General features: G+C 61.9%; 1 protein-coding gene across 5 annotated transcripts in view; it reads left to right on the plus strand.

Annotated features, from left to right (window-relative positions):
• The first annotated feature begins 280 nt into the window (after positions 1 to 280).
• The window catches only part of TSNARE1 (t-SNARE domain containing 1), a 90,507-nt gene continuing 77,190 nt past the window's right edge, over positions 281 to 13,597 (plus strand). For 4 of the 5 annotated variants that reach the window (XM_044244863.1, XM_044244860.1, XM_044244861.1 and 1 more), the window contains exon 1: positions 437 to 487. The gene's annotated coding sequence lies outside the window, so the exon portion shown is untranslated. Of the gene's footprint in view, positions 488 to 13,597 lie in introns of all 5 variants that reach the window. The other variant, XM_044244864.1, reaches the window with a different exon arrangement.

Below are 13,597 nucleotides of genomic sequence, written 5' to 3' on the forward strand. Positions count from 1 at the left end.
GTCCGGCCGGGAGGGCGCGCGGCCCGAGGTCGGGGTCGGGGATCGGGGGGCCGGGGCGGGGCAAGGGGTGGGGCCTCCGCGGGCGGGGTCGGTAGGAGGGGGCGGGGCCTACGGAGGGCGTGGTCACGGTGGGTGGGGCGGGGCGGACGGGCGGGCCGGGGGCGCTGCGGCTCCGCCCCCCGGGGCGCCGGTGCGGGGGGAACCCACCTGAGGGCGCATGCGCGCGGTCGCCCGGAGGCCTCGGGTCCCACTTGTGGGGCGCGCGGGGCGGCCATCAGCTCCGCGCCCTCGAGGCCGTCACGTCCGCGCCTTTCCGCCGCCCTCCGCGTTCGGCCTGCGAGGCCCTCCCGGTGCCGAGCGCAGGGGCCTCCCGGCCGCGGAGCTCGCGCGGGACCCGCCGCGCGCTGGCCCCTGCGACCCCCGGGGGCCCGCTCCAGGCGCTCCGTGGGCGCCGTCCGGCGTGGCGCGGCAGCCGCGCGTGGCTCAGGTAGGGGCCCTGCCCCGGCGCCGAAAGTTCTGGCGCCCGCGCGGGGGCTGCTGCCGTCCGGCTCCCTCGCGCCGCCGGCTGCCGGCCCCTCCCCCGGCCTGGCCGCGCACCTGTTGCAGCGCGCCCCCCGACGGCCCTGCCCCGCCGCTGCTTCCCGCCCTCGGCACCCCATGCTCTGTCCCCGCCGCGCGTCTGCTTGCTTTCTGGCTCGGGGGGGGGGGGGGCCCGCGGGAGCCCGGCGTGGGGACGGCGCTTCACGGAGCCCCCCGGGGACAGCGACTTGGGGCACGGATGCGGATGAACCGGGTCGGTGTGGGGGTGTTGCAGCCCGTGGGAAGGGGACGCTCCAGGTTCAGCCTGGGGCTTGCTGGGTCCCCCGGAGAAATCTGGTGCTGCAGCTGCCTGCCCAGGACAGGGCAGGTTCAGGACTCAAGTCGTGGTGCCGTAGCCGTCCGAGATGGGCAAGTCCAAGGAGGCTTCCTGGAAGAAGTGGAGCTTTAGCTGGGCCCCCTCCACACCTGTGCTCCGTTGGCCTGGCTGCCCTAACTGTTTCCGGGCAAGTTCCCTGTGGCGGCTGCGTGGGTGCCTGTGCACAGGGACTGCCATCTGGGGCGGGCTCACAGGCTCCTGGGCAGGCAGGCATCCTTGCGTCCCTTCCCCAGCTCCCTGCTGCCTTTAGGGTGAAGGTCGGGGTCTGGCTCCTGCGTGTCGCTCCAGCCACATCTTCTACCACGTACCCCAGCTCTGTCAGGGTCCGTCGCCTGTGCGACTCACCTCTCTAACGCCAGTGTGTAACGCCAGTGTGACAGCCCTTGTGTTCTGGATGTCCCCTTTGGAACCTCCCTGTTCCCTGCCTCCGCTGGGGGAGGGCCACCCCCACACCTGTGGCCCGCAGCCCCCGGTGCTTGGCTTTTCTTCTGTGTCACCCTGAGATGACCTGCGTCTGTGTGTGTTCTGCACGTGGCCACACAGAGGCCTTCATCTCGGTCACCCTGCATGTTGGGTGCCCAGCAGAGAGTGGACGGGCAGTCTGAGGCGGCAAGAAGATCGTGGTGAGAAATGCAGCCATAGCTGGGCGTTTGTTCACCATGTGGGGAAGCCTGAGGCAGGGAGGTGGGGCTTACCTTCCGGCTGGGGGAGAAGACTGCCACTGTGGCCCAGCCTGTCCCAAGCCATTAGTGACAAGGGCTGGATGTGTGCTGCAGCGTCCCAGAGAAGGGAGGACCTCCTAGGTTGTGGGATTTGAGCAGGGCCAGGCAGCAGGGCAAGGTTTGGTTGGGAGAAAGGATGGGCGGGGCATCCTGGGGGTGGAGGTGCCCGTCATCCCTGCCACACTCACGTGGCACTTGGGTGCCGGGCTCTGGTCCTCAGCAGCTGGAGCCCAGGGCCTCAGTGAGCCCAGGACAAGGGCCTGTGACTGACCAACCCCCCCAGAACAGGTGAAGAACCAGGCCGGAAGAGAGGACTTTCCCCCAGTCCCTTCACTGCGAAGTCCCGAGACCTTACCCGTTTGGCCACAAGGCTTCTGAGGCTGGGCCTTTTGTCGCTCCGGCTCCTGTGTGGACAGTTGGCCACGGCTTAGGTGTGCCTGTGGCTCCTGGATTTGTTCTGACGGCCTCACATGTTGCGAGTGGAATTACTCTCCTGCGGCGCCCTGCCCTGCCCGGCTCTCCGGTAGTTCCCCCATCGCTGCCACATCCCGTCCCGGTGATGGAGCCTATGAGAGAGGAGCCGACTGACAGCAGGAACGAGGGTTCTCGCCCTGCTTCGGCTCCCTGCGGCGAACACCTGTCTCCCATTTGGGGGTGGGAGGCGGGCGACGGGAATCACCATTCCTGGTTCTGGGTGATGAATGTGGGGCTCAGAGGGAGCTGCTCCTGCCCCCGACCGGGGCCTCCGTGCGCTCCCCCGCCGGCCGCCCGCGTCTGGGAGCCGCGTCTCTGCTGCCCACCTGGGGTTCCAGGCCCAGGGCCAGTGGCTGCCTGCGGCGCTGCGGCGACGCGGTGAGGTTGGTGAGGCGGAGCAGAGCCGAACCGCGTCCACGTACCACGCGGCCCGTGGGACGGGGCAGAGCGGAACCGCTTCCACGCACCATGCGGCCTGTGGGGGCGGAGCAGAGCCGAACCGCATCCACGCACCACGCGGCCCGTGAGCACTGCTGTGGCTCCAGAACGTTTTGTGGGAAGGGAGCTGGTTGCCTTGGCCCGAGTCCCGGTGGCGAAGATAGGACTTGCCCGTGAGCCGGACCTGGTACCTTGCAGCTGCCTGAGCCCGTGGCGCTGACAGGGACGGTGACGCCTCCTGGCGGGCCTCGGTTCAGTGTGCTCTCTGCCGCCGGGGGCTGTCCTCAGAAACCTGTTGCAGCTGCGGGATTGTCCCCGTCAGCCTGAAGCCTGGGCAGGACAGGCGTGAGGTAAAGGTGACCGTGCACTTGTCTTCAAAGCCGCACCGTGCGGGATGGAGCCTTGCCCAGCTTTCAGGCCCACCTCGGGCTCAGGGAAGCCCTGTGAGGACGGGCCCGGGTGGTAGGCTGCCCGCGTCAATGTACTGGGGCCGTGTCCGGGGCACGGGATCTCTGGCAGGGCCATGCCTTGGTCTTTCTGTGCCCAGGGGTGCCACGGAGATGAGCAACGCTCGGCAGGGTTCTTGAAGGTCCCGTCTTGCACGCAGGTCAGGATATGCGGTGAGTGCCGGGGGCCGCCCGAAAGCCATCCCTGGTGTTGTCACCAAGGCTCCTGCGTGCAAGGTATGGAGGGAGGCCACAGGGAGGGGTTGGTGATGGTGTGGAGAGACCGCCCTCTCCCCCAAGTATGTGCGGCTGTGGGTGGGGCTGGAGGGTCTGGGTCCTTCGGGGGGGGGGCGGATGGAATGTGGTGGGGGGGGCGGGTGTTCTCGGCAGCAGAGGCCTGAGGGGGGCTCCCACGGGCCTGTGTGACCAGGGTCGGGCTGTCAGGCCTGGGAGCCAGGCAAGGCCTGGATTTTGTTCCTGAGCTGGGAGCGGTGGGTGGGGGTCTGGGACAGATGGCAAGAGGCGGTGACAGGCCCGTGCCTTACCCCCGTCCACGGGGTCCAGGCCGGGGAACCTGGGCTCAGGATCCTGTGGCTGGGTCCCCGGTGACGGCAGCTAGGCCACAGGCCCCCGCCAGGGAGCAATTGGTGGCTGGGGACCGCCGCGTCTCTCCCTGCGGGATGGGGGTGGCAGGGTGCTGCTGTCCCCTCAGTGCCGGGCTCCCGCTCTTGGGGGGAGAGCAGCCCTCCCTGAGGCAGATGTGGGAGAGCAAGCCCAGGGGTCATGCTGACCCCGCAAGCCCCCAGCCTGGAGCTCTGGCCCCACACACCGTTGGCGTTTTCTGTGACTGAATCGGTGGAAGACAGTGTTATTTTCCGCCTCTGATCTCCCCTGAGGGAGGGGCTGGGCCCAGGCCTGACTGAGTTCCGTCCTGGTACGGAAACAGGGGTGTCCGGACGCGGCCGCGCCATGTCGCAGCTCTGGCGTCCTGACGGACGTCCCTCATCAGCATGTCCCCTAGCCTGCCCTTTCTGGTCCTGCAGCCCCCTGGGGACCGGGGCACCAGTGCCATTGCAGGGGCGGGCACACAAACCCAGGGCAGGGGGGAGGAGGGCCCCGTGGGGCCCGGGGGCTGGGCTGGCTCCTTCTTCGGAGCGCCCGCTTTGCTGGATGACCAGGGCGAGGTGTGGGCTGCCTTTGAGTGCAAACACGGGACAGCCGACCGTGGTCACCGCAGTGGCCAGCCCCGCTTGCTGACCGCTGGTGTCTGCCCAGCCCCTGCTGGGTTCCTGATGTCCTCAGATCAGGAGACTCCCCCGGGTTGGGAGGCTTATCCAGAGGCACGGGCAGATGTGAACCCAGCCCTCGGGCTGCAGAGTCCCCTCACCCTGAGCTGGCCCACCTTCCCTCACTCCTGCCCCGCTGCCTTGCGGGGGACCTGATTGTAAGGCGCGTCCATCCTGAAGGATGCCTGTGGGTTAGAGGACCTCGTGGTTGTGTTAAGAAAGACCGACTCCTGGACTTCTCCTCCATATCGAGCTGCCGTCAGGCTCGTGCTAGAGGAGAGCTTGGCGAAGGTCTGACCGCTCGAGGGACTCCGGGCATCCAAGTGCTGACCAGCTCGTGGAGACTGGAGGCCGGGGTGACCGGTGAGGCTGGACGGACGTGTGTAGAATGAGCTCGCTGGTGACCGGGGGCTGGCTTTCCCCGACCCGTGCAGGGGTGTCCTGTGACTGAGTCAGCGTTCTTAGGGCTTTGGGGGCCTCATGCCACCAGGCATCCGGCTTCACGTCTGCCGTCTGTCACCTGAGCCAGACCCTGGGAGCGGGCTGCGCGGCGCGGACGGAGCCTGCGCTGGCCGGGAAGCCGGGCTGTGGGGTGCGCGGTGCCGGCGAAGGAGGAGGGCGGGATGGCAGTGGGTCAGGCACCCTGAGGGGTGCAGCCCCCTCTCTTTCCTGCCCCAGCTACCTCTTTGGCTGCCCTCCCCCGGGATCCGTAATCCATTTCAGCCAAGGCTTCAGAAAGGCACGTGTTTTTAGCCTGGCGGCCCCGACGGTGGCTTCCCCCACACTGAAGTCACCCAGTGCAACAGCCTCCTGCCTGGGCTCGGCTGCCCACTCTGCACGGGCTTTCAGAAGCAGCGCTAACGAGGGCCCGGGCTCATGACTCGGGTCTGACCTCCTTCCCCCGCTGCGTCCCCCCCCCCGCCGTTAAGGTGCTAACGAGGGTTCCTGGGCTGGGGGTGAGGAGCGGGCGCCGGGGCTGGGGAGCGGTGTCCAGTCGTTCCTCCTGATCCGGGACCCAGAGAATGTCCAGTCGCAGGCGCGATCCTTCTCGCTGGTCTGCAGCCTCCAGCCGGGCCGCCTTTGTTTCCTCTTGACGTGGCGGCCCCCCTTGCTGGGAGCAGTGCCCGTGGCCCTCTTCTGCTGGAAGGCCTTCGGGGCGCTGGTCCGTGCTGGGGCCGGCCGCCTCCCTGCCCCGGCTTCTGCAGCATCTCGTGGTTTGACCTGATCTTCCTGCCTCTGGTCAGCCTGCCTGGCCGACTCCTTGGCCTCCCGAGCCTGCCCTCGGGTGTCCCACTGCGGCTGTCTGCCTGGAAGGGCCGGTGTCGGCCCCGTTTGGTGACCTGCTCCACGTGTCGAAGGCTCGTCGCCGTGTCGTCTCTGGAAGCCACCCGTCTGCCCCTGCTGTTTGCTGCAGTCCCTCGGGAGGGCGGGGCATTGGGTGGTCGCAGGCCCTCCGGTCCCGCCTGGCGGCTCCTCGCTTGCCGTGGTGTTGGGCTCCCTGTGCGCTACCCCAGGCTACTTGTGTCTTCTCTGTGTCTGTGGCCCTGGGCCGGGAAGCGCATGTGACAGGCCCTCCGTGAACACTGTGCAAGCGGGAGCTAGCGGCTGGAGGAAGCTGTTCTTGGCCAGCCGTCTGGTGGGAGGAAGTGGCGAGGGGCACCGAGAGCGTGGGTGGGCCAGCCATGAGCAGGTGCTTCCCAGGCATGATGTCCACTCTTCAGAGCCAAAGGAGACCCGCGCTTGGAGCCGGGGCAGGGGGAGGGGTGACCACAGCTGCAGGGGTGGAGTCGTCCACACCCTGTAGCTTGCTGCTTCCCAGGGCCTAGGTAGCCCTGCCGCGGTGAGCAGATGACCATTTGGCAGGTGGAGGTGTGGGGTGGGGGTCAGTGCTGGTGACCACGAGACCGCTTGGTGGTCTTCGTGGTGCCACCACCGATCGGAGCAGGGCAGTGGGTGGGTCCTTTCTCTTGGACTGCGAGAGGGGCTTGGTTTTCCCAAGGCCAGCAGCGAGCTGAGCGGAGCTGGGGCTGGAACACAGTGTGTCCTGCGTGAGACCTGGGCCCCGCTTGACGGTGCTGCCCTGTAGCCCCGAGGAGGCTGGACTGTGGGGAGCTGCTGGACCAGCCTTGTGGCTTCTCATCGGGACGGGATGGGGGCTCTAAACTTCCCTGCTGTGTGTGCTGCCTTTCTGTCCCCAGGATAGCTCTGATGTCATGGGTCCCCTGGACCCCGTGAGTTCTGTTGTGTTTGAAGAAGGGATTCTGTTAACGAGGCGTTGCCTGAAGCCAGTTCAGCCATCCTTTGCCGTGTGGGCGGGTCTGGGCCAGAGCTGTCTGCCACGGGGGGGTCACAGCCCCGCGTCCTCTGGTCTGACGGGATGTTGGTGCAGAATGCCCGCTGCTTTTCTGGGCCTCTGCCGCCCTGCAGGAGGGGGTTTGGAGGCCGCGGTAGGAGACGGTTCAGCATGCAGGCGTCTGTCCTTGTTGTGGGAAGGGCCGGTTGGCATCCAGCTGGAGGCCAGGCGCGGTCAGGTGGGAAGAAGGTCTGACGGTGCAGCCCAGGCCTTGCTGTGGCCACAGTCCTTCCCCAAGCGTCAGTCGCCTGAAGCCGGAGGGGTGCGGGTCCACCAGGGATCAGCAGGACTGGCTCAGGGGCAGTTGGAGCCCTGGGCGGACGGAGCAGCCGCCGTGGGGACTGTGTGGTCTCCCTGCCAGAGGAAAAGAAATCTGGGGCCTTGTCCTGGGAATGAAATGCTTGGCTCAGCAGGGAGCTGGGTTGCTTTGGTTCACAACTCACAGTCCAGAAGGAGTCCCATGACCCCCCCCCCCCCCGCAGACCTAGGAGTGCCCTCTGGGCTTGCTTCCCGGGGGAGGGGACTGAAGATGGTGGACAGCTTTCCTGACGCTCATGCTGCTGGGCTGGGCAACCTTGTGTTTCTGGAAGACCACTCTTCATCCCTGGGCTTCCTCCCTTTCCCCTGGGAGTGCCCTGTGCACGGAGAGGTTGAGCCCCGTGGTTGCCCACCTGCCTTCCTGTCTCGGGCTCCAGGAGGCCGGTGCTTGGGAGAGCAGGTCAGGTTGAGTGTGGCCTCTGCTCTGTCCACTTAGTGACTTCGTGCTTTGAGATGGACGGGCTGGTGTCACTTTTGCATCATTCAGTTTTTTTTATTTCATGACAATGGTACGTTCACGTGCAGTTGTAAGAAAGGATTCTGAGCATCCTGGGGACCCTTCTGCGGTTTTCCTCATGGTGACCGGGGTGTCACAGCCAGGATGCAGGCGTGGGCGCAGTCCAAGTAGATTCGATCATGAGGGGACCCCCGTGTGCCCCCTGCCTGCTGCCCTTCACCCCGGAGCTCCTGGGAACCGCCCGTCCGTCCTTCCTGCTCTGATGTTGTTTCTAGAAGGCACATAAATGGGGTCCGATAGCGTGTCACGTCTGGGGACCGGCTCGGTCCTCTGCTGTGGTTCCCTGGAGATTTCTCAAGGTTGCCACACGGATCGGGAACTTGCTGCTTTTCAAGGCCGAGCCCTGTCCTGTGGGGCGGACGGAGCGCAGTGGGACTCTCTGGTGTCCTTGCCGTGCCGGGCTGGCAGTGGTTTGTGTGGTTTGGGAGTGGAACATGCGGGGAGCGCGCAGCCGGAGGTGAGCAGTCCCCTACAGCCAGCCCCGGCTCCACACCTGCAGGCAGCGCGGTCTCGCGGTCTCGTGTGCTCCCGGCTCCGTGTGAGCCCCGGTCAGCCGGACGCAAATGTCCACGTTCTTACTTGTCCTTGGTCTCGCGCAAGGCGTGTGATCTCAGGCCTGTGCCCCTGGTTTTTATTTGTCCCCTACTAAATGGAACGGCCAGAAATTTTTCTCTCTTGGCACAGAGAGCTTCTCTTTTCCTCTTTGACAACCGAGACTGCTTCAGGTGTGGTGGTGCCAGCATCGGTCCCGCCATCCGTCGGCGGCGCCTGCCGTGATTTCCGGTCTCCGCCCGCTACGGAAGGAGCCGCCTTGTTCCCGTGTCGCTTCGTCCGCGTTTACGTGGCTCGTACGTGTGCAGGTGCTGGCCCAGAGAGGCGCGCTCGCCGGCCTCCTCCAGGTTGGTGCTCCCGGGGGCCCGTGCCTGCCGTGCCCGCAGCCGTCCGGCTTCGGCAGGGACATGTCAGGTTCCTTTTATGAGGAATGAGTCGGTGTCGTTTCAAATATCAGAGACTCTTGTATTTTCCTTGTGAACTTTCCGTGCCTCTGTTCATGGTTCACGGACGGTGTTGATCTGTGTCCCGTGGATCGTGGAGATTAGCTCTTTGAGTGCCGGACGCGTCCGTCTCTGGCCTTCGCTCTGCTTCCGTTTGTGATCCGCCGCGTCCAGGCTCCCACGCGGTGGCGTCCTCCGCTCCGCTCCTCCGTCGTGGCTGGGCCTGGGGTGGAGTTAGCACGGGCTGCTTTCCCTCACCTGTCAGAAGGCCCGCGTTTCCTCGGCTGTGTGCGGCCGCTTCTGGAGTTCTCGCTCGTTCCCCTTCTGTCGTGGTGAGCGGTGTGAGGTAGGGGCCTCTTTCCCCGTGGTTTGCTCGCGCTCCCAGCCGGGCGCTGACGCGATCCGCTTCCGCCCCTGGTTTTCGTTCTAGCCGAGTCAGGCTGTCAGTTCCCCCTGTATTCGGATTTTTATAGATGCGTTTGTTTATGATGGGAACACTCAGCGCGAGGTCTACTGTCTTCACTGCCCGCGTGCCCTGCGGCTGGCAGAGCACATCCCTTGACTTGGTTGACCGCAGCTTCGTGCCCGCTGACCAGCAGCTCTCCGTGGCCCACTGCCTGAGCCCCTGCCGGCATGGGCCGTCCTGACTCTGGGCCTGGCTGTTGTAGACGCGCCAGGTCCGTGGCATCCGCGGTGTGTGTCCTCCTGAGACTGGCTTATGTCACGGAGCACGTGTCTGCAGGGCTCGCCCGCGATGGTGCGTGTTGCGGGGTTTCCGTCCTTTCCGAGGCCGAGAGATGCTCCGTGCCCCGTTGGAGGTGCCCCTGTGCTCGTCGCCTAGCTGTTGACGGATGATTACCCCGTTCCTCTCTCTCGGCTCTCGGGACTGATGCTGCAAGGAACGTGGCCAGGCTCCTGTCTGAGATCCTGATTTCAGTTCTTTTGGATGCAAACTGAGGAGTGGAGTTGCTGGATCATACAGGAGTTCTGTTTTTAATTTTCTGAGGAGCCTCCATTCTGTTCTGCGTAGTGGCTGTGCTGTTGTGTGTGCAGAGTGCGCGAAGGTTCCAGTTTCTCCACGTCCTTCCCAGCGCTCGGTGGCTTTCGTTTTTTTGACGTTTTTACCGTCATGTGGTAACAGTGGCTTGTGGGTTTGGAGGCGGACCCCTTATCAGATCTGTGGTTCCCCTACGTTTCCTCCTGTTCCTCACGTGCCTTTGGCGATGGTTCCCTTGGCTTCGCAGAAACTTTTTTTAGTTTGATGTTGTCCCACTTCTCTGTTTCTGGTTTTGTTGTCGCGTGCTCCAGGAAGTCATTGCCAAGATGGATGTCACAGGCTTTGCCCTGAGGTTTTCTTCTAGGGTTTTACAGTTTGGGTCTTGCAGATGTTTGAGATTTGATTTTGAGTTGATTTTGTGCTTAGTGCAAGCTGGGCTCGATGTCATTTTTTCATACGCATCATCCTTTGCAGAAGAGCCTGTCCTTCCCCGCGTGTGTCTGTGGCGCCTGGTTGGAGATCAGTTGCCCGAATGCGTGTGGGTTTACTCCCGGGTTCTCTGTTCTGTTGTTAAGCAAAATGAGCCACTCAGGAGCCCCTGTTTTTCTGTTGTTTAGTTCATCACGTTTTGCTTACAATTAACTTCTTTTGCTTTTTCTCAGTTTGTCCTTTTTCTTAGGTGTGTGATTTGTGTGCGCCGTTCATTGGCTCTTTTCCAAAACATGGTTAGCATTTGAGAGCTTTTCCTTACTTTCGGATCTGGGGTATTTTCCGTAACATCGCGGTCTGGAGGGTCTGTAATTTTGGTTTCTATTTTCACTTTTGGTCCAAGAGTTGCTTCGGCGCAAGTTTTAAAATTTCCAAGCAAAGTTTGTTTTGATTTATTGGTTTTGTTATTTTGGTAGGTGTAACTGCATTTTTAGGGAGGAACACTGTCCTCTTTCTGGGTTTTATGCGGTTTCCCTTGTGGCCCCGACATGGAGCCGGTTTTCATCACCGTGTCCCGGGAGCTTGAAAAGATGGTCTGTGTCCTGACTTGGACGTGGAGATGTTGATGTGGGTGTCCGTCAGTTGTGCCCCCTCAGTGCTGTCGTGTGGATCACGCGTGTCTCTGGTCTCTGTCCGCGTGCTCTGCTGTGCGCCCTGCCGTGGGTACGTTTCTGGCTGTTTCTCCTCGTGTCTCCCGTGAGTGTTGGCTGCTGTGGGACCTGATGCGTAGCTGTTCGAAACTTTTATTTTTATTCTGGATTGCGTCTGTTAGTGTCATCCTGCCGCCATTGGCTCGTTCCTGCGTCGTCTGCTTTGGGTCGTGGCTCATGCTGCTCACTCTGGTCCTTCTCTTCCCGCCCCTTCTGACTGACCTCAGCTGCGTCTCATCTGCCGCTGGAAGTCAGGCTTAGCTTTGAGATCCCACCGGACAATCTTTCAATTTTTAAAATTCGCTAGAGAAGTTAAAGTGCTTTACAGGAGTCGGCAGGTCACGTGTATTTGGTTTAGTTCCATTGCGTGTGTTTACTGTGTCTTACTCTCTGGTGCGTTTTCTTTTTTAAAAAGTTTCTATGGTTCTGACGTTTAGGAGAGTTTCTGTCTTAAGTCCTGCTCCCTCACGTAATGCCCTTAGCTCCCTGTTTGTGGGGACCGCTGATAAGGACCCTCTGTGCCAGGCAGCACATTATCTCCCCTGCCCTTGTCCCCCGGAGCCCCCAGAGCCACTGCCACTGTTCTCAGCCCTGAAAACTGGGAGTGCGTTCTAGCGCGTGGCAGAAAGGGGACTTGCAGGTGTAATTAAGGTTGTGTGGTCCTTAAAAGAGTTTATCTTGGATTATCTGGGGGGGCTCAAAGTGATCATTTGAGCCCTTAGAAGCAGAGAACTTTCTCCAGCGAGACATGAGAGAGATTCCAAGTGTGGGAAGGACTTGAGCAGGGGGCCGTGTGCGATGACCGGAGGGGAGCTTCTGGCCCCGGGCTGACCAGCTGACTGCCGGCACGGGAGGCGTGACCTCATCCTCTGGCCATGGGGACCTGGTTCAGCTAGGGCTCTCGGATTCTCCCAGAGTCCCCGCAGCCCAGCCTGACTCCTCACCTACAGAAACTGGGTGACGGCACATCTGTGTGCTTTGGCTGCCAAATTCATGGTCATCTGCTTGGCTGCCGGAAGAAACACAGGCTCCTTCTGTGGGCGCTGATGGCCTTTCTGTGCTCTGCATTCTTGCCATCACTCAGCTGTAGTCCCTGTAGTTCCTTCCCTTTCTCCCTGTTTACCTTTGTCCTGCTAATACTTGTTTTGTTACCGAGAGGTCCCTGTCAATCACGGGCTTTGGGCGTTCTCACTGACAGGCGAAGGGCAGCGGGCTGGCTGTCCTCCTCTCCCCTCCCTCCGTGTTCACCAGTTGGTCGTTTCTCCAGAGTCAGCACGTTCCCTGGGCTCGTTCAGTCCAGCCCTTGGTCTGTCTGTCTGTCTTGCACCCACAGGGGCGTGTGCTAAATGCTCCCGCCTGTTAGATTCAGTTCCCCTGCTGGCCTCGGACAGGCTGCGGTGTGCCCTGCGGATGCTTTCTCAGAATGGCTTCTGGGCCGGGGCCTGCGTGTTCTGGGCGTGGGGGGCTGGGCGCTCGTTGCAGGAATCCTTGACCACCACTCCTGCGGGTCCTGCAGCCGCCCCCGCACCGTCTCCTTGATGAAGTCCCAGAACCTAGGTCAGGTTCGGTGGGGTGAGGTTCGGAGCCGACGGCCAAAGAAAGATTTCTTAATCGTCGCTGGTGCAAAAAGGTGGTTCATTAAAGCACAGGGACAAGACCCGTGGGCAGGCGGAGATGCAGCTGCCCCGGGTTGTGAGGGATGGCAGGTTATATACCTTGCGGTTGGGAGGTGCGGTGGGGGGGGCTTGCCCTTGTGGCTTGATCAATGTCGTCTTTAGGTCAGCCATTAACATCAAGATAGTTGGGAGATTCTTGGTGGGGTGTTATGATCCTGCTTTCATTTACATTCCCTTCTACCTCAGCCGCCTCCAGTTCATGGTGGGGAGGGGGACATTAGGGCTTCAGGAACTGAGAGTTATTTGCCTCTGGAAATTTGTGCTATTGATAAGGTAACCTCCCTGTTTGTAGATCTCCAGGACATTTGCAGACCAAGGGAGATTCCTGTCCTGCAGGATTCTGATATCTGCAAGTTAACTATCTGTTTATCGTTTTACGGCAGTCAGGGGTGTCTGAGGAATGCCACACATATTACTGGGGGGGAGCGGGTGGAGAGGGGGGGTGCGAGGCGCCAGCTTCTGCTCTGTCCTCAGCCAGCCTCCTGCTCCCTCGTCATCCTGACTCGGGGTGTCGCTGTGCGGGAACCCCAGACCTGCTCTTCCTCTGGGTGGCATCGCTCTCATTTCTGTCCTCGATGCTCCTTCTCTTTCCTTTGTTCTCTGAGTTCTGCCCGCTCAGGGTTTCCTCTCGGAGCGAGGTCTCGTAGCTGTGCTTGGATGACTTCCTGTGTGGGGACACTTGCTATGTTTGCGTTTCCGGGTACACTCTCCTGCCCTGCATCTGTTGGGCGGTGAGCGTCCCTCTCCTCTTGTTTTTGGTGCCAGACCCGAGCAACCACAGCCACGCCCAGTGCCACGAAGCTGTTGCTCTGTGTCTGTGTCTGGAGTTTTATAGTTCTAGCTCTACAGTTAGGTCCTCCATCTCTTTTTGCGTTGATTTTTGTGTGTGGTGTTAGGTAAGTGTCACCTTCGTTTCTCTGCACGTGGATGTCCGGGGTCCCAGCACCACTTGTTGGAGACCTTCTCCTCTCCCTGCTGCATGGGCCCGGGGCCCTACTTGGAATCATTCGGCTGCATACGTGACGGGCTGTCTCTGGGCTCTCTGTCCGCCCCACGGTCCGTGTGTCCGTCTTTACGCCAACACCACAGTATCTCGATGGCTATAGTTTTACTGTAAGTTTTAAAATCAGGAATGTGATATCTCCAATTTTGCTTTTTTTCAGTATTATTTTGGCAATTGGGAATTTATTGTTCATTTTGGAATGAATTTTTCTTCCTGGATCAGCTCTTTGTAAGGGTCCTCCCTGCCCTTTCTCAGAGATGCAGGGTGTGGGGAGCTAGCCGTGAGCAGCTTGTGGGCGCAAATGGTTGTCGTGGGGG

This window comes from Neovison vison, chromosome 4, assembly GCF_020171115.1.
Source record: "Neovison vison isolate M4711 chromosome 4, ASM_NN_V1, whole genome shotgun sequence".
Lineage (NCBI taxonomy): Eukaryota > Metazoa > Chordata > Mammalia > Carnivora > Mustelidae > Neogale > Neogale vison.